Here is an 18,057-nt window from a genome sequence, read left to right as displayed (position 1 = left end):
TCAAAGCTAAATTGAGTCAAAAACGGGGTTCACATCGAAGAAAAATCATTTTTGAGCTTTACCAGGTAAAATCTTTAAAATTCGGGTTAAAATCAAGAATCAGAGTTGTTTTGAAGGTTAAATTGATGAAACTAGTAATTATAAGATAAAAATATTATTCAAGTGAAAAGGAGTGAAATTTGGGTTTAAAATCATGCCCTAAGATTTTTGGGATTTTGAGAAATTAATCAACAAATTACTAAGAAATGGATGAATTCTTACCTTAAATCCATAATAAAATCAAGAAAAAGATGTTAATCTAGCTTCCCAAGCTCTCACAAACATTACTTTTAAGCTCTCAAACTATTTAGAGTTTAACTCCCAAGAAGCAAGATGAAATATGAGCAAAATAGGTCAAAAAAAAGATTATAGATTTTTCTACACTACTGTCTAAAAAAAATCTGTTTTTAAAAAAAAAAAAAAAAACTCAATCCGGACTTCAACGGGGTGCCCGGGATTCATTCAGAGTATGATTTATGTAAACGAACTATGCAACCACACTAAATTCGATGTTCCGAACGAGATAGCGATATCAGATTTTTCAAATCGAGGGTCGGAATGAGATTTAAAAGCCATAAAATCATACCAAATATTCTAAGACCCTAAAATCGATATTTCAGATCTTCTAGCAAAGTCGTATTTTCCATCTGAGGTCGTTTCGACCAAATGTGGGTCTCTCACCCATATTTTCAATTTTTCCAACTTTTTGATCAATAGGTTAAAATGAGCTCAGGTGCACCAAAACCTGAACAAAAGGTCTACCTAGCCTAAAATCGATATTTCAGAGCTGCTGGCATAGTCCGTTTGGTCATTCATCGCACGAATTAAAAGATATCCACATAAGTCCAAAATAAGGCTCTCAAAGCCATCAAAAATCACAATATTGCATAAATGATATCAAAATGCATCAAAAATCATGTCAATCACTCCCACACCCCAGAAATATCATAATGCAACTACGAAAAGGGGTAAAACAGTCAAATCATATAAAATCACAAATTTCACATATTTCATTAAATTTTTAGGTCGTTACACCTGCTCTAGCACTAAATATAAACTAATAACACAAGACATGTGCGGAAAGTTACTGAAATGCCATAAGGTTTAAATCGCAACTTTTATAATGTCCGTAAAATAATACTAACAATACTGATAAAAACAACTGGTAATAAACTCTGAAAACTGACTAACTATCTGAACTAGTCTGAAAAACCTCTACTGACTGACTGTTTAGTTGATGGGAAAATACCCCAACTAACTCCAACTGACTAAAAGATACTGAACTGATAAGGTAAACTGGGAGAAATAAACCATTATCCTCGAAACATGAGGACTCACCACTGCTACAGCTGATAATCTGGTAGGTCTCTAAGCACGGTCAGGAACTGAGCGTCTGAACCTATGATATGATACATCATAGCGCAAGAAAAGAGTATGAGATCAGTACTTTGAATGTACTGGTATGCTAAATGAGGTAGGCTAATATGCATGGTTTCATGTGCATGAATAATAACTGACTGAATAGCAAGAAGTACTAAATAGAAATGTAGGTAATTTGTAAGTACTGAATATGTATGAAATCTGTAAATACTGAATGTGCATGAAATCTGTAAATACTGAGTGTGCATGACCAAGCATAAAATATATTTTGAATATAATTTATAAATCGAGTTAGTGAAATCTGATGACTGAATATCTGATATCTGTATACTATGGTCAAACAACACTAAAGCTGAATTACTGAGCTAATTTTTGAACTAAGATTGTAGGAGTTATCATCTAACCGACATGTCTCAATGAGCAAATTCAGGGTCCAGCCTGTGACCTTAGTTGGAAGGGTGTCAGTACCGTGCCACGGGTACTAACACTGGCTGTGTGGATCCACTATAGTGTTGTCCCGAAGGACTAAGGGTCACCCTCAACTGGCAGGGCCCTAATGAGATCAACCCTCAACTGGCAGTTTAACATCTCAACCTATGCTGGCTACGTAGTTATGGAACACAGGGACTGCTACTAAAGGTTACACCCTCGACTGGCAGGTGAGCCCTCATTCCTAGGTTCGCTCGATGCTAAATCCTACTCCCAAATGAACTAACTTGAAATACTAAACTGTTCTGAGTTAAACTGATTATGATTTTTGACTGAACTTATAATGCACATAACATATTCTAAAACTATTCTGAAGATACTGAGACTAAGTAAACAGCTAAGTTTTTGGATATTCATAACCCCCAGGATTCGATAGCAATAATAGTAAAATAGTAGTAAACTTGGGGGACATAATATGAAAGCATTTATCCAAACTTCATTCTTGTAGGCATTTCATCAAACATTTGATATGCATAGTTTAAGCTAAGCATGGAAATAGTTTAAAGCTTGTAGTAAGAGCATGAATTCAACCTCAACAACACTAATTATGATTTAAATCAGTGAATAACAATATTAAAACATGTGGGGTTTGATAATGATAATTTCATGTAAACATGGCATAGAATTAAAATTCATGAGAGTTCATGGTTTGAAATCACAATTGAAAACATAAAAGCTTGTAACAACTTTGAATTTGAAATTAGATTCTTGGACTCCATGGGTGAAAAGGATCCATGGATGAACATTTAACATACCTGGGTTGATGAATTCGTGAGAGTTAATGGTGAAATCTTTGAGATTTTTTCTTGAATTATGGAGGCTAGGGTTCTTGTTCTTGAATGAGGACTACATTAATTTGAGTAATTTGTAAAATAACGAGCATATAATGCTCGTTTGGGACTTAAATCTCGTGTTTGGATGGATTTAGAGCTATGGGAAAAGACCAAACGATTCCTAGACATTAAAAATCTCGATTTTGAGGCTTACCGCTGAGTGGTATTGGTCCCACCACTATAGCACTGCTGCACGGGATAATAGTGGTGACCTACTACCTTGGGAAAACTCCAATTTGGAGGTTTGCCACTGAGTGGTATTAGCTTCACCGCTATTGCACCGCCGAGCAGTGTAGTCGCGGCAGCCCACTGTCTCACACGAAAAATGTTATAACTTTTCACTTGGTTATTGGATTTAGGTGAAATTGGTATCGTTGGAAAGATAATTCAATTATCTATCTGTTTATAGGTCATGAGATCAAAAATACTTAGTAAAACGAAATATATTCTTATTTGAAGTTGACTATAGCATCACCCTTCTCGAGAACTCAATCGGTAAGGGATATTTTGATTCGTCTAATAGCTAGTAGTTATTTGAGGCCTTAATATTTATCAAACTCACTCATAAAACTATAAAAACACTATAATTTATTTCTCGTTAGCTTGAAGCATAGCCCTAACATTGGTTTGGATTTTCGAGGTATTACAGCTTGGTATGAATCATGAATGTGTTTCATACTGTATATATTTCTGCTAATATATTTAAATTGTCATTATTGCTTGGAAGTTTCAAATACCAACTCTTGCATCGCAGCATACAGTTAGTCAACATTGTTGTCTTTCCTTTTTGTTTTCTTTTGTCTTACAATTTCAGTTGGATGGCCAAGATGCTTTGCCCCTAACTTTTTGTGTTCATGGTCTATTATGATGTAATAGCGCTGCCATACTTGGTTAGTTGAATAAAAAAGATCATTCAGTTTGGTAGCTTTAATAAACTCACCACTTTCTTACTAAGTGAATACACAAAGATATGGAGAAATTGCTTTGAGAGTTATTTTGTCTTTTTTTTTCTATTTTTTCAAAATAGTTTCTCAATATGTGGGCCCTCAACATGTGGGGGACCCCATGGGATGGTAAAATATTCTTGGATACATTGTAATATGGTGAGTACAATGTATTTTGTGGCTGGTTTCTTTTTAGCTTGCACTATATTTTCAACTTCATTGATTATTTTCTTAGTCTTTATGGCTTGGTATTTATCTTCTGACTTTGCTGATGTTTTTGTTGCTCATTTGTGCATTCTATTTGTTGGTATTGAGCTTTAGATCGATCAACTATTGGGGCTTGAGGAGATCGGTCAACTACATTTGTGCATTCTATTTTTTATGATAAACTAATTTTGTTTTCTTCTTTGAAAGCATCACTTTGAATATTTTAGTGAAATTTTAACAATGTCAATTAATCAACTTAATTATACTTTCTTTGCTAACTATTTCTTCGTATAGAGACTGATCATAGATTGTTGTATTTCTTGATATGAATTTCCAACAAAGTTAATTATTAACACTAATTGTCGTATTTCTTAATATGAACTTTCATAAAGCTGGTTAATTAACACTAATTGTCGCAAATATGAACTTCCAGCAAGCTGGTTAATTAACTCTGATTGTCATGTTTTCTTACTTCAACATTAATAGGAACATGAATCATCTAAAGCATGGTTGGATGTATGAGAGGTTAGATGAAAAGGAGCTTTATACTCTAGTTTTATAATCGGTGTGAATGAATTTATCCAATTCGCATATTCTCAATCAAATTGAATGAGTGGTGACAAAGTTAGATGTCCATGTATAAAGTGTCACAACTTTAAATTTATGGATGTTGAAACTGTTAAATGTCACCTTTATCAATCTAGATTTGTTGAGAACTATTTTATTTGGAAGCATCAAGGGGGAAAATATGTGATAAGTGGGACTTCTTATCATAATGACTTGCATGGTGGTAGTCAACATGAATTAGGAGAAAATTCATACCAATAAATGATTTTAGATACAGCTGGTCCTAACTTTCCCCGGGGTTCGAGTTGGCAATATTCTACGAATATTGAACTTGAGTCTTTTCATTCTTTTGAACATTTAATAGAGGAAGATCTTAATCCAGTGTCTCAAAAATTTTATGATTTGCTACAAGATGCTGATGCAGAATTGTATCCCGATTCAAACCTCTCTCAACTTACAATTATCTCTCAAATGTTAAACATTAAAATAGAGAACAAAATGACATAGAGAGGTTATAACCAGATGATGCAATTATTTAAAAAGGCTTTACCGGATGATAACATAGTGCTTGATAGCTATTATCAGACCTAAAACTAGTGCATAGCTTGGGTTTGCCGATTGAAAAGATTGATTATTGTGAATCAGGATGTATGTTGTATTGGGGTGATGACAAACACCTTACATCTTGTACATTTTATGGCAAGCAAAGGTACAATCATTGTGTTCGTTCTCGTAAGATAAAATTGGCCCCTTATAAGAAAACGTATTACTTTCCTTTTACTCTAAGATTACAAAGATTATATCCATCCCATGCTACAGCTGCCGACATAAGATGACGTCATGAGTATAAAAAAGAAGATGGTGTAATGCGTTATTCATCAGATTCTGAGACTTGAAAGCACTTTAATAAAACTCATTCCTTTTTTGTTGATGAACGAAGAAATATCAGGTTGCGGTTGTGTTCAGATGGCTTTTGACCATTCAACAGTCTGGAAAGAAATATTCTTTGTGGCTAGTGATTGTTACTCCATACAATTTACCTTCAGGAATGTGCATGAAAGAGGCTTACATGTTTTCAATAATCCTTGTTCTATGTCCAAGCAATCTCAAACATAAAATTAATGTGGCCTTGTTGTGGGAGACATGTGTAGAAGCATTTGACATCTCAAAAAAGCAAAACTTTCAATTAACGACAGTTTTGATGTGGACAATTAGTGATATTCCCGCATATTCTATGTTATCAGGATGGAGTATTGCAGGTAAGTTAGCATGTCCTTATTGTATGGAGGAAACACAGTCCTTTAGATTACAACATGGAAGAAAACAATCCTGGTTTGATTTCCATAGAATGTTTCTTGACTATCATCACCCATTTAGGAAAAATCGTAAAATCTTTCTTAAAGGCCAGACTATCAAAATACCACCACCACCATATAGAACATGAGAGGAAATGTTGAACCAAATTTGTAATTTGGGGATAAGAAAAGTAAAAGAGTTAGATACAGAAGAAGTCAATCAAAGAATATGTAAGTCACGTGGATGGAAAAAGCGAATCATCTTTTGAGATTTTCCATACTCGAGTTCTAACATGATTCGTCATAATCTTGATGTCATGCATATTGAGAAATATTTTTTGATAATGTATTGAACACAGTTCTTAATTTTAATGACAAAATCAAAGAAAATCCACAATTTTATCTAGCTATGAAAAAATATTGTGATCGACCTCAGTTGGCAAAGGATGAAAGTGGACAATATCCCAAAGTTGTCTATACAATAGACAAAGAAGCAAGAGCTATCATGTTTAATTAGGTGAAGGGCTTAAAGTTTCCAGATGGCTATGTTTCAAATTTGGGTAGCTTACCAGACACAAATGCGGAAAGATAATCTAGTATAAAAAGTCATGATTGTCATGTTTTTATGCAATGACTAATGCCTATTGATTTTTGTGAACTATTTCCTAGTTAATGTTTGGCAGGCACTTATAGAATTGAGCTTATTTTTTAAGGATCTTACTTCGACCACTCTACGAGTGGATGATATGGTTAGATTAAAGGGAGATATTCCATAAATTGTGCAAGTTAGAACTTATATTTCCTCCTGGGTTCTTTGACTCAATGGAACATCTTCCTATGTACTTTCCATATGAAACAAGGATAGCTGGACCTGGACAATATCAATAGATATATCCTTTTGACAAGTAAACGTGAAACTCTATGTCTAACTTGTGATGAATATGATAAATAACATAACCTTCAAATTATAATATTTCATCTATTTATGTATATAGGTATCTGGGAACTCTTAAAAAGATGATTGAGAATAAAGCTAGTGTTGAGGGTTCCATTTGTGAAGCGTACTTGATGATGGAGTCAACACAACTATTTTCTCATTATTTTAAAACTCATGTCATGTCACGTAATCATGATCTTGATTGTAATGATGATGGTGGTGATGTGGAAAATCTTAAAGGAAATCTGTCAATATTCTCCCATCCAGGTCAACTATGGGGAGAAGCCAAAAAAAGGAATTTATCTCTGGATGAAATCAAAGCTGCCCAAACTTATATTTTACTAAATTGTGAGAAGGTTGAGCCATTTGTGAGGTAACCCAAATTCTCTTAATAATATAATCATATACTTATATTGTGACTTCTTATTTAAATTATTTGTTGCAATGAAGTATGTACCACTTTTGCAAGAAGAATTTTCAAATCTCTCTCAGACTGAAATAGACGAGAGCCTTGAAGAAAATTTCTCTATATGGTTTAAGGAATATGTAAGGGTTTAAATATTATGTTTTTATACAATGATGTTCTTAAATTGGCTTCTCAAATTTAACCAAATATTTAAACTATTTTTAAATAGGCCCATTACAATTTTATGGAGAATGAATTTGTTCGTAGTCTTGCTCTTGGACCATTAATCGGAGCTACATGTCATTCAATTTATTTTGTTAACGGATACAAATTTCACATAGAATGTCATGGTAACGTAAGATCAACAATGAATAGTAGAGTTTGTATCTCAGATTCAAATTTTGGTGTTATTATGGGCGGATAATAGAGATTATACAAGTAGAATATCGTGAAGCACCTTTAAAGCAAACTGTCTTATTCAAATGTGAATGGTTTGACCCCATAATAGATGTTGGTGTTAAGAAGCATAATCAGTACAAATAGGCTAATATTAACCATCGGCGTCGGTATAAAAAATATGAACCTTTTATTCTTGCAATGCAAGCAAGTTAAGTATGTTATGTACCTTATCCAAGCAAGAAAAAGGACAAAGATGATTGGCTAGCTTTATTAAAGGTCAAACCTCAAAATGTTGTCGAATTACCAGTTGAGGAAGGGGTGAAAACTTCAGAACTGAATATTTCTTTACAAATTGAAGAAGTTGAAGTTCATGAGATAGATATGTCTGTCTCTATTGATGAAAATATACTCTTACATGATTTAAATGGGGGTGTACTTGAAATGGATGAACTTGTTGATGATCGTTCATTTAATGTGCATCATGAAATCCAAGAAGAATTAACATAAGAAGAATATGAAACCGAGGAATCTGAGGATCGTGAGGAAGGGGAAGATTTTGAAGAAGACATAGATAGTGACTAGAGCCTGATAAAAATTTGTAATTTTATCTTTGTTGTATTTTTGTTTTTAGAAATTTTTCTAAAAATATTATCATTTCCTTAGTTTCTGCGTTTCAGATCTTTTTTTAAATAAATATAACAAACTTTGTACATATATCAAAAGAAGCACCTGGAGAGTCTGTAAAAAAGTGCAAAAGTGCAAAACTAAAGATTGAAACACTATTTTATATGAATCTTGAGTACGCATAAAAAAATCTAGAAAACAAATCTTTATATCTTTGAAAGAAAATTTGGATATCTAATTGCCTAAGATATTCATTAAATGGATTAGTGTATCATGTAACGATTTTAGTTTCTTTTTTAATAATCTATCAGTTTATCAGAGCACATGATTTTCATTTGGTTTTGACTAATAATGATCTAACTACACTACTTTTTTTATAGATATGACTCGTGGTAGATATCGTACAGGCAAGTCCTCGAATAGGAGTAAGACTAAGACTGCAGTTCGTACAAATATGTCTTTTATTCCAAGTTAGTTATTGAAGAAGGTGGACAAGTTCCATCTCTAACAGTCTGCCAATCGATCCAAGGAGCCCAATCATTCTTGAGACATCTCCTCCTACACTTAATCAAAGCAGCCCAATTGGTCAAAGTATGAATACTCACAGCCCCTCAGTAATTGAGGGCACATCTTCTCAGAGAAATTATGAAGGTGATTCCAGTACTACCCATCCACGGACCCTAGTTTTCTGACTTCTTCAGGGTTAGTCCAATTCTACTAATGTTTTTCAATTGTATATATTTTTCTGTTAGTTGTGTATCCAATATTTTTTTTGCTGGTTCATTTCAAGATTAGTCTTTTTCCTGCAACTTTTGCTCTTTGTTCATCCTACAAGTTGCTTGATGCTTTTTTCACTTCAACATACATCAATCCTGCAATTTTTCTATTGTCATGAGTTTCATCATATTTTGCTCTTAGTGATGTATCCAACAAGCTGCTACTACTGTTAGCTTTTACTATAGTAGTAACTAATTGTACAACTATTGTCAGTACTATTTTTGTACAGTCTTGGTAGTAACAGCAATAGTGTCTACTATTACTATTTGTTGGTAGTTGTTACCTTTAATTAATTATAGTGTGTAGCGTGTGTTATCCAGTGGTGCTGGTTGGTTAATTAATTTTTATAATATGCGTAACCAATGGTGTTGTTAGCTGTTGTCTTTATATAGTGTGTCTGTCTGTCCAGTGGTGCTTGTTGGTTAATTATATTGTGTATCCAGTGGTGTTGTTAGTTGTTAGCTTTATATAGTGTGTGAATCCAGTGGTGTTGGTTGCTTAATTAATTGATAGTATGTATCCAGTGGTGTTGTTAGTTGTTAGCTTTAATAGTGTGTGTGAATTCAGTGGTGTTGGCTGCTTAATTAATTTATAGTGTGTGTATCCTGTGGTGTTGTTAGCTATTAGCTTTAATTAATTTATTATCCAATGGTGCGGGTTGACTGTTTTTTTATATTGCACTTTGGAGTGATTCAGAATGCAAAAAAGCTATTTACATAGCTGTTTTTTAATTCTAGACCTGCTATATTATAGTTGGTTATAGTAGTGATATTCACCAAGCCCAACAACATCAATATCTTCACATGTATACAGGTTAGAATCTTCTAAAGTATGCTCCAAATCCATTTCGTTGTCTTTCAGAAGTGAAGTTGATCCCAATGGGATCAATTGGAAAAGTGTCTCAAAAGATGTCAAAGATGATTATTTTGGACAATTCAAGGTGTCTTAAAATTGTCGCGCCTTATTTCGAACCGATCGAAACAGCACATAACGTTATGGTGGTGTGACTCTTGGATTTTAAAATTTTTATTTTTATTTTTTAGAGTCGCCACCTAATATTTTAGGAAAATTAAAAAAAATTATTTTTTATATAAAAAACTCTGTTTTGATCTATCGAAAATATTTTGAGATTCTGAGTAAGGGTTTTGGTTACTCGAGGGAAAGGTGTTAGGCACCTCTCAGAGCCTATATAGTCCTTACACTTAGTTTAGGAAAATATTAAAAAAAACTTTTATTTTGTTATTTGCTTAAAACAGTGATAAGAAAAGTTTTATTATTATTTATATTTTTAAAAAAAGAAGATTTAAGGTATAGTAAACATAAAGCTACCATGTACGAGGAAGTAATACCATTATTACAAAAATATACATGCATATTTTAAGAAAAATGAAAGTGAAGCGAAAAAGTTAATATTAACATTTATTATACTGAATAAACTTAAAGTTTTATTAGTTTACAAGAATATAAAGTTCCCATGGTATATATGTGTATAAAGAAATATTTATGAGATAAAGGAAAATGTCATTCCAAAGTATGTAAAATTTATTCTTTTATAAATCATCATACACATATAAAAATTATTTATTTCGAAAGTAAATTTATACAGAATGCGTTCTTCAAAAATAAATAAATAAATAAAATATGCAAGAATATCGAAATACATCAACGTATCAATTCTGAGTAAAATGAACTTGACCATTCTAAAATTATAAGAGATGAGGTGATTGTTCATTCATTTGTGAATATTTTTAAAGTAGTAATTAAAAGTAGGTTAAAGTAAAGGGTAATAAAAGATACACATATAACTATGTAATCGGAATAGAATGTAGGTAAAGATAATAAACATGACCATAATAATAATAACAGAAAAGGCTCAAAAATATTCTTGAACTATCTGAAATAACTCAAAAATACCTCTCATCAAATTTTTGGTTCAAAAATACCTCTCCGTTAAATATTTGGCTCAAAAATGCCCATCCCTCTAACGGAATTCGAAAAAGGATAAAAAATACCTATGAACTATCTAAAATGGATCAAAAATACCCCTCGTTAGTTTTTTTTCTCAAAAATACCCCTCTGTTAAATTTTGGCTCAAAAATACCCCTTACCTTGACAAAATTCTACCAAACATGTCACCTAGATAAAAAAAAAAAATCGCGTGGTTATGTCATATTACCATCCACATGTAAAATGTTATATTTTTTAATTATATGACATTCATTCCTTTTTTATTTTTATTTTTTTGCAAAGCAGTTTTATTGATCTGGAAAAAAATATGATTAGTAAAATTAAAAAATTTTAAAAATATTTAAATAAAATAAAGTTGCATTTTTACTGGATTTAGTTTAACGTTTTTGGAATTTTTCGACATTTGAAAAGTACTAAATAAATTTTATTAAAGGAGTATAAATTATTCAATTTTTTTCATTATATGATAAACTTTTCACTTAGATTATTAAAAAAAATTATATCCATGTTTTTCTAATGATTAAAATATATTAAATGTCATTTACTTTTCTGAAAATGAAATTTTCAAAAATTCTAAGAATACTTAATGATTAAACATAAAATTAGAAAAACTATCAACGTTCATTGAGTTCAGAAAAAATAAATCAACATCACTGAATATAATTTTTTTATTTAACTCTTTCATCAAGAAGAAAGAAATGTCATATAATTAAAAAATACGAACATTTTACATGTGGATGGTAATGTGGCATAGGCACGGAGTTTTTTTTTTACGAAAAAGGCTCAAAAATACCTTGATGTATTATTCGTTGTAGGACTTCCTAACGAAATTCAAAATCTAATCATACATACGGAATGAATAATAGTAGAAAGAAATTGTTTCACTTCACCAGAAAAAGTTAGTCAACTTTTTATATCAGTCTCTAAAATTTCTTGAATATTAAAATTTAACACATGAAGCAGCAGCGCAATAGCATAGTGAGTAAATTATAAATACATTGTAGATTATAACTATAGTTTTAATATTACCACTGAAGTGGTTATAACAAAACATAGAACAAACGTTGAGACGAAAATTGTTAGTTAAAGGTTCTAACTATGAACAGGGACTAGGGAAGAAACATATCATATAAATGCACAACTTCACCTCATAAATCACAACTATACAAAAGAGATGGTTTCTATGATTAGGAGTTTGAACAATATGACCTCCTGATCACATGGCTACAACTTCACTGTTGCACCAGGAATTCCCTAAAAGACAAGATCGACCTAATCCCATTAGGATCATCAAAGTCGAAATATTTTTGAGCCTTTTCCGTAAAAAAAAAAATCACGTGACTACGTCACATTACCATCCACATGTAAAATGTTAGTATTTTTTAATTATCTTACATTCCTTTCTTCTTGATGAAAGATTTAAATAAAAAGATTATATTCAGTGATGTTGATTTATTTTTTCTGAACTCAATGAATGTTGATAGTTTTTCTAATTTTATGATTAATCATCAACTATTCTTAGAATTTTTGAAAACTCCACTTTCAGAAAAGTAAATGACATTTAATATACTTTAATCATTAGAAAAACATGAATCTAATTTTCTTTAATAATCTAAGTGAAAAGTTTATCAGAAAATAAAAAAAATTGAATAACTTGTACTCCTTTAACAAAATTTATTTAGTACCTTCCCAATGTCGAGAAATTCCAAAAACGTTAAACTAAATTCAGTAACAACAATGATTTATTTTATTTAAATATTTTTAGAAATTTTTAATTTTATTGATCATATTTTTTTCCAGATTAATAAAACTACTTTGTAAAAAAATAAAAATAAAGAAAAAAGGAATGTCACATAATTTAAAAATAAAAATTTAGAGGGAGGGATATTTTTTAGCCAAATATTTAACAGAGAGGTGTTTTTGAGCCAAAAATCTAATGAGGAATATTTTTAAGTTATTTCAGATAACTCAGGAATATTTTTGAGCCTTTTCCATAATAATAATAATAATAATGAACATAAATAAATGTAATGATAATATTAATAGATGATGATAACAATAATAATGATGAAGATAATTATTATAATAGTGGTAAAAGCATAATAAGGCATACCTCGTATGTGGTGACTTAACACATATATACCTTGTGTTTTGAAGATTTTTAAAATCTGAAAAATTAAAACGAAGTTGAGAAATAATATGTAGTAAACATTCAAGTTTAAATTGAGTTTAATGGAAAACCAGATATTGGGTTAACTGATTAAGTTTATTTGTGGCGACTCATTTGAAAAGTTCTAATTACAGTGATAATAAAAGAAACCGTTAATTGGTCATTTCCCAAAAAAAAAAAGGGATTGTAACTAAACACTTTCATTTCAATTTCAATATATATTTCCATTTGAGATTGCACTCAAAGAATAAGTTTTCCACTTAACCTAAAGGACAATTTATGATTAAGTCTGCAAACGTCGAATATATAAAAAGATTTGTCGGGGGCGTTAGTTCAAAACAATTCTAGCCAAAAACAAACTACATTAACCCATAGCAATCAACCATATGAAATACATATTTCACTGTAATACAATGTTAACGAAATAAATCTAATGGCGGAAGTGATGTGAAAAGTAAGAAAACTTGATACTATAGATTTCATCCGACGGAACCTACTCCTAGTGACTTAAATCCCGAGCTATGTGATTTTATAGCCATTGACCCGATCTCTGGGTCAAACCTGAGTTTCGATCGAAACTCCCATTCCCGAGATTACATGAAACAAAGGAAGGCAAAATAAAAATTAGATTCTTATCAAATATAAAACACACGTGAGAATTTCGAATTGAAAAGTATTTATCAAACATGAACACCAAAGCTCGGCTAACATGTAATTTGATAAGATAGAGATCACAATAATTCGGTGCACATCTGGGAAGCCATGAGAGATTCAAATCACTTCACAAACTTGTACATTCAGTGATGGTAAGCAATAAATACACATTCAACTTGATATCACTTCACAAACTTATACACATTCAGTGACGGTAAGCAATAAAATACACATTCAACTTGATATGCAATAGTCACGTGGTTAATTCTAAGAAATTGATGTTTGTTACAGATAGGTCCATGACCTATGACTCCAATTGTTGTAACCCATTCCTAGTATTAGGGAAAAAAAAAAAAGGAAAATGATCAAATCCATTCCTCTACTTTGAAAATTAATTAAATATACCCTTCGGCATAGTTTGTAATCAAATTTACCCTCGGTGTCATACTTTGGGGCCAAATTTTACCCTCTACTTTAGAAATTGGCTAAATATACCCTTCGTCACACTTTGGGGTCAAATTTACACTTAATATCATACTTTGCAGTCAAATTTACCCTCGTTGTTAAGAAACTTTTCATATATACACTTTTTAAATAGAAATGCTCAAATGGACGTTAAATACCCCATTTTTAAAAATAAAATACACCTTAATCTAATCCGATCTGACTCGAGCCACAAAAAAGACACAAATAATAGATATACCCCCTACAGTTTTGTTGGCCAATTTTTCAACAAGATTAGGCCACTAGATATTTATCAGACATAGCTCATGAAAAATTGATTTGTATCAGTGCAAACACAAAGAAATATATTCCTTTCTCAATTCGTGGATCTGCGTCAGTGCAGAGCTCATGAAAAATGGCGTTTGACAAACTAATGCAATAGATTAGGTTCATTGAATATTTCTCTGGATAATTGAGTTAAGAGATCTCTTTATGTGCCAATCGGATCTCTTCATTCATACATATTTATATGCAATTTAGATTTATACAATTTTTTTATCATGTCATTTACTCAAAAAATTTATTCACTGGTCTAGAATTTTGATGCACATAGAATTGCATACCAAAATTTGAAATTTGAACGTAATCGAACAAGAGCAAAGTTTGTAATAGACGTTTTCTCTAGTTTCATGCTTCTCCGTTATCCCATTTCATTTTACGTTTTGTTCATTTGTAAACTACCTACCAGTGTCGCACGTTGAAAAAGAAGTATTTTTGTTCGTTGAAAAAATTCGACCAACAGAACTAAAGGATGGGTATATTTGTTTGTATATTTTTTATGGGTCAGATCAGCCGAGTTAGATTAGGATGTAATTTATTTTTAAAAATAGGAAAATTTAACGTTGATTTGGATTTTTCTGTTAAAGGAAGGTTGAAAGTGAAAAGTTTCTTATCCATGAGGGTAAATATCACCCAAAGTATGAAATCGAGAGTAAATTTGGTCTCAAAGTATGACAAAGGGTATATTTAACCAATTTTTCAAAATAGAGGGGTAAATTTGACCCCAAAGTATGACAGTGAAGGTAAATTTCACCCCAAAGTATGACGAAGGGTATACTTATAACCCTTTTCCCAAAAACAAAACTCAACGACTAAGAAGAAACAAGCCACTGACCCCAAAAAGTGATAGCCATGGCCTCCTTCCCCGTCTACTCAATCATGAAACTAAAACTATACGTGACGTTATGTAAGCATATCGTAAAAACCAGAAAAATACGCTCCTTATATTCACAAATAATAGGAAACATTTTTCAAAACCGGACAAGAACATTAGGGAAAATACGGACAGCCATAAGTTTTAGAATAAATCACGTTTTGGGACTTGATTTCACAATACTATGGTCAACTCTGAAAAAAAAAATCCTTAACAACTTGTTGGTTTGTACATTTACATACTAACCAGCCGTCTAGTGTCAAATAGCATTTACCCTCGGAACCCCAACAACACGGTGACTATGTGGGTTTAATAAGACCTAAGATAAAACTATATCTGCAACCAAACTCGATTCATGGAACAAATAAACATAAAAACACAAATCAACACAATAACTAGGAGAGAAGGCAACACTTTTCACACTTTTTTTTTTCACAAGCTAACCTGGTAACGATGGAGAAAGAACAAAGTATGGACAACATCACAAACTCACATGCATCAGCCCGCACACTCGAGAAAAGGGGAAAAAGATAAAATTCGCGAGTCCGATTTGAAGACAACAAACAACATACCACAAGCGAATCGCAAAGCAACAAAGTCGTAGCTTTATGTATAACCAATTTCGGAATCAAGACGATATATATTTTGATAGTGAAAACTCAATCAGAATCAAACCGCAAGCAAACATGTTCATGAAATGTGCAAGATGATTACTGCTAAAGAAAATGGACCTTGGGCCTAACTCAACCTCAAAAGCTAGCTCATGAGGGGAGGATTGCCCAAGACCATATAAGGAGACCAAAGACCCTTCAACCCACCAATGTAGGACTCCAACACCCGCACGCCCAGAGCTGGACATCTAGAGCGTGGACAATATAAGACAGGGAGCCCAACATCGGAAACAATGAACTGGATGAACCTGGCTTTGGCACCATGATAAAGAAAATGGACTTGGGCCTAACTCAATCTCAAAAGCTAGCTCACGAGAGGGGAGGATTGCCCAAGATCATCTAAGGAGACCAAGGACCCTTTAACCCACCGATGTGGGACTCCAACAATTACGGACACATACATTCACGAACCACCTCACGAAATAACTTTTCGAAATCAAAATTGTATATGCCCGCAAACCCAAAGAACGACAAATAACCTCACGAACCACAAACAAAATCCACACATCCGCAAGACTAAAACAGAAAGAAAAATAAAAGTTAAAGGAGGGACGGGTGTGAAGCAAAGGGATGACTCTGCTTCTATTTTACAGCTTTCGAACGTTACGTTATTTTAGGAAAGGGAAAATTTATTCAGCGAGACCAAGTCACAAACTCCCGAACATAAAATTGATAAAAAATCACATTCAAATCTAATTTTCAAAATCAACAACAGCTTGAAAAATTCAAGTTCAGTTTCAGAATCAATAACTATCTAAACCCAACCGGAATTCATACATAAATCTGCTTCTTTAGCGTTAAAATTATATGTATATGTATGTACATATATATATTATCTTGCAAAGGTGATAAAAAAATGACAACAAGAGTTAGAACAAAGTCCTGTTTAAGATCCAATTTCGCGAGGAACAAAACAACAATATTCCCACCCAGCGTGAAGCAAAAAGAAACTTATATTGACAGATTACAGATTTCTATATGAACCATCGAAACATTACGCTAATTCACAGGGTCCAGAAACATGAAAAATAACACAGACCCGAGAAGAAATAACCCACATATTCATTGAATCAAAATAATAACAGATATAAAAAAAAGGAGATGGAGGCGAGATGAAGGTCGAATCCATACCTTTTCGAGGGCAGCAAAACCGAGGCTCTCCGTCGAGGAAATTGACTACAAATTCAACTTCGGAACTCCAAACTTAGACCAAAGAAAAGAAAACAACAATTTTAAGACTTTTAAGGCGAATTTCTTACTTCGTGAACTCAATTTCTCTCTGATTTCCTTTTTGTTTTCACTCTTCTTCAAACTCTCTTTTCCTCTCTCGATTTTTCTTTCTCCTCGATACCCTAAATCTGCCTCTACAAACCTTTTCGTTCGGCTATTTATAGGACAAAATTCGGACTTCAAAGTCCGAATTTGAACCAAATTTAAGAAAACATGGGGGAAATTCAAAACTTGAACCCCCAAACTTCTGAAAAACGTCCAACTTGGAAGCCATCAATGGCGGATTTGACCACATCCTGACTTTTCCGTACCAAAACAGTGCTCGTTTTTGCAGTAACAGTGGATTCGGTAGATTTTCGGGGTGGGGCGAAGGGTTGCGCAGGGGTTGTTGGAGTTTGTCAGCTAGGGTTTAGACTTTGGGGGGTGGTGGAGGAGAGAGGAAGAGAGAAGGGGAGGGGAGCGTTGATAGCTCTCTTTTTCGGAAAATATGATGGGATTATACGCTGTTCCTTGGGAGGAGAGAATACGCGTGCGTCTGTCTTCTCAGAGAAAAGACGCATCTCTGTTATATTATTGACTAAAATATGCGTCGTTCGACCGTTTGATCATACGGCCTATATTTAATATAAAATAAAATAAATAAATAATAATTAAAAATAAAATAATTTTGTATTGATTTTGATTCATCCGATCTTTTGATTGGACGATCCTAAAAGATTACCCCTACAAAATAATGATAGTAAAAATTCAACCCCAAGTGAGTTACATTTGCACGTTCATACACATGGTCATGATAGAAAATCTTTTATT

At 32.5% G+C, this 18,057-nt stretch overlaps 1 long non-coding RNA gene across 1 annotated transcript; it reads right to left on the bottom strand.

The window, feature by feature from the left end:
- Window positions 1–700: 700 nt before the first annotated feature.
- LOC107855909 lies at window positions 701–17,838 on the bottom strand. Its single transcript, XR_001670393.2, has 3 exons — window positions 17,149–17,838; window positions 12,979–13,033; window positions 701–1,438 (listed from the first exon to the last, which is right to left on the bottom strand). It is a non-coding gene; the product is annotated as an uncharacterized LOC107855909 (long non-coding RNA).
- Window positions 17,839–18,057: the final 219 nt, after the last annotated feature.

Source organism: Capsicum annuum, chromosome 4 (genome assembly GCF_002878395.1).
Source record: "Capsicum annuum cultivar UCD-10X-F1 chromosome 4, UCD10Xv1.1, whole genome shotgun sequence".
Classification (NCBI taxonomy): Eukaryota; Viridiplantae; Streptophyta; class Magnoliopsida; order Solanales; family Solanaceae; genus Capsicum; species Capsicum annuum.
This window is presented reverse-complemented; position numbering and strand designations above follow the sequence as displayed.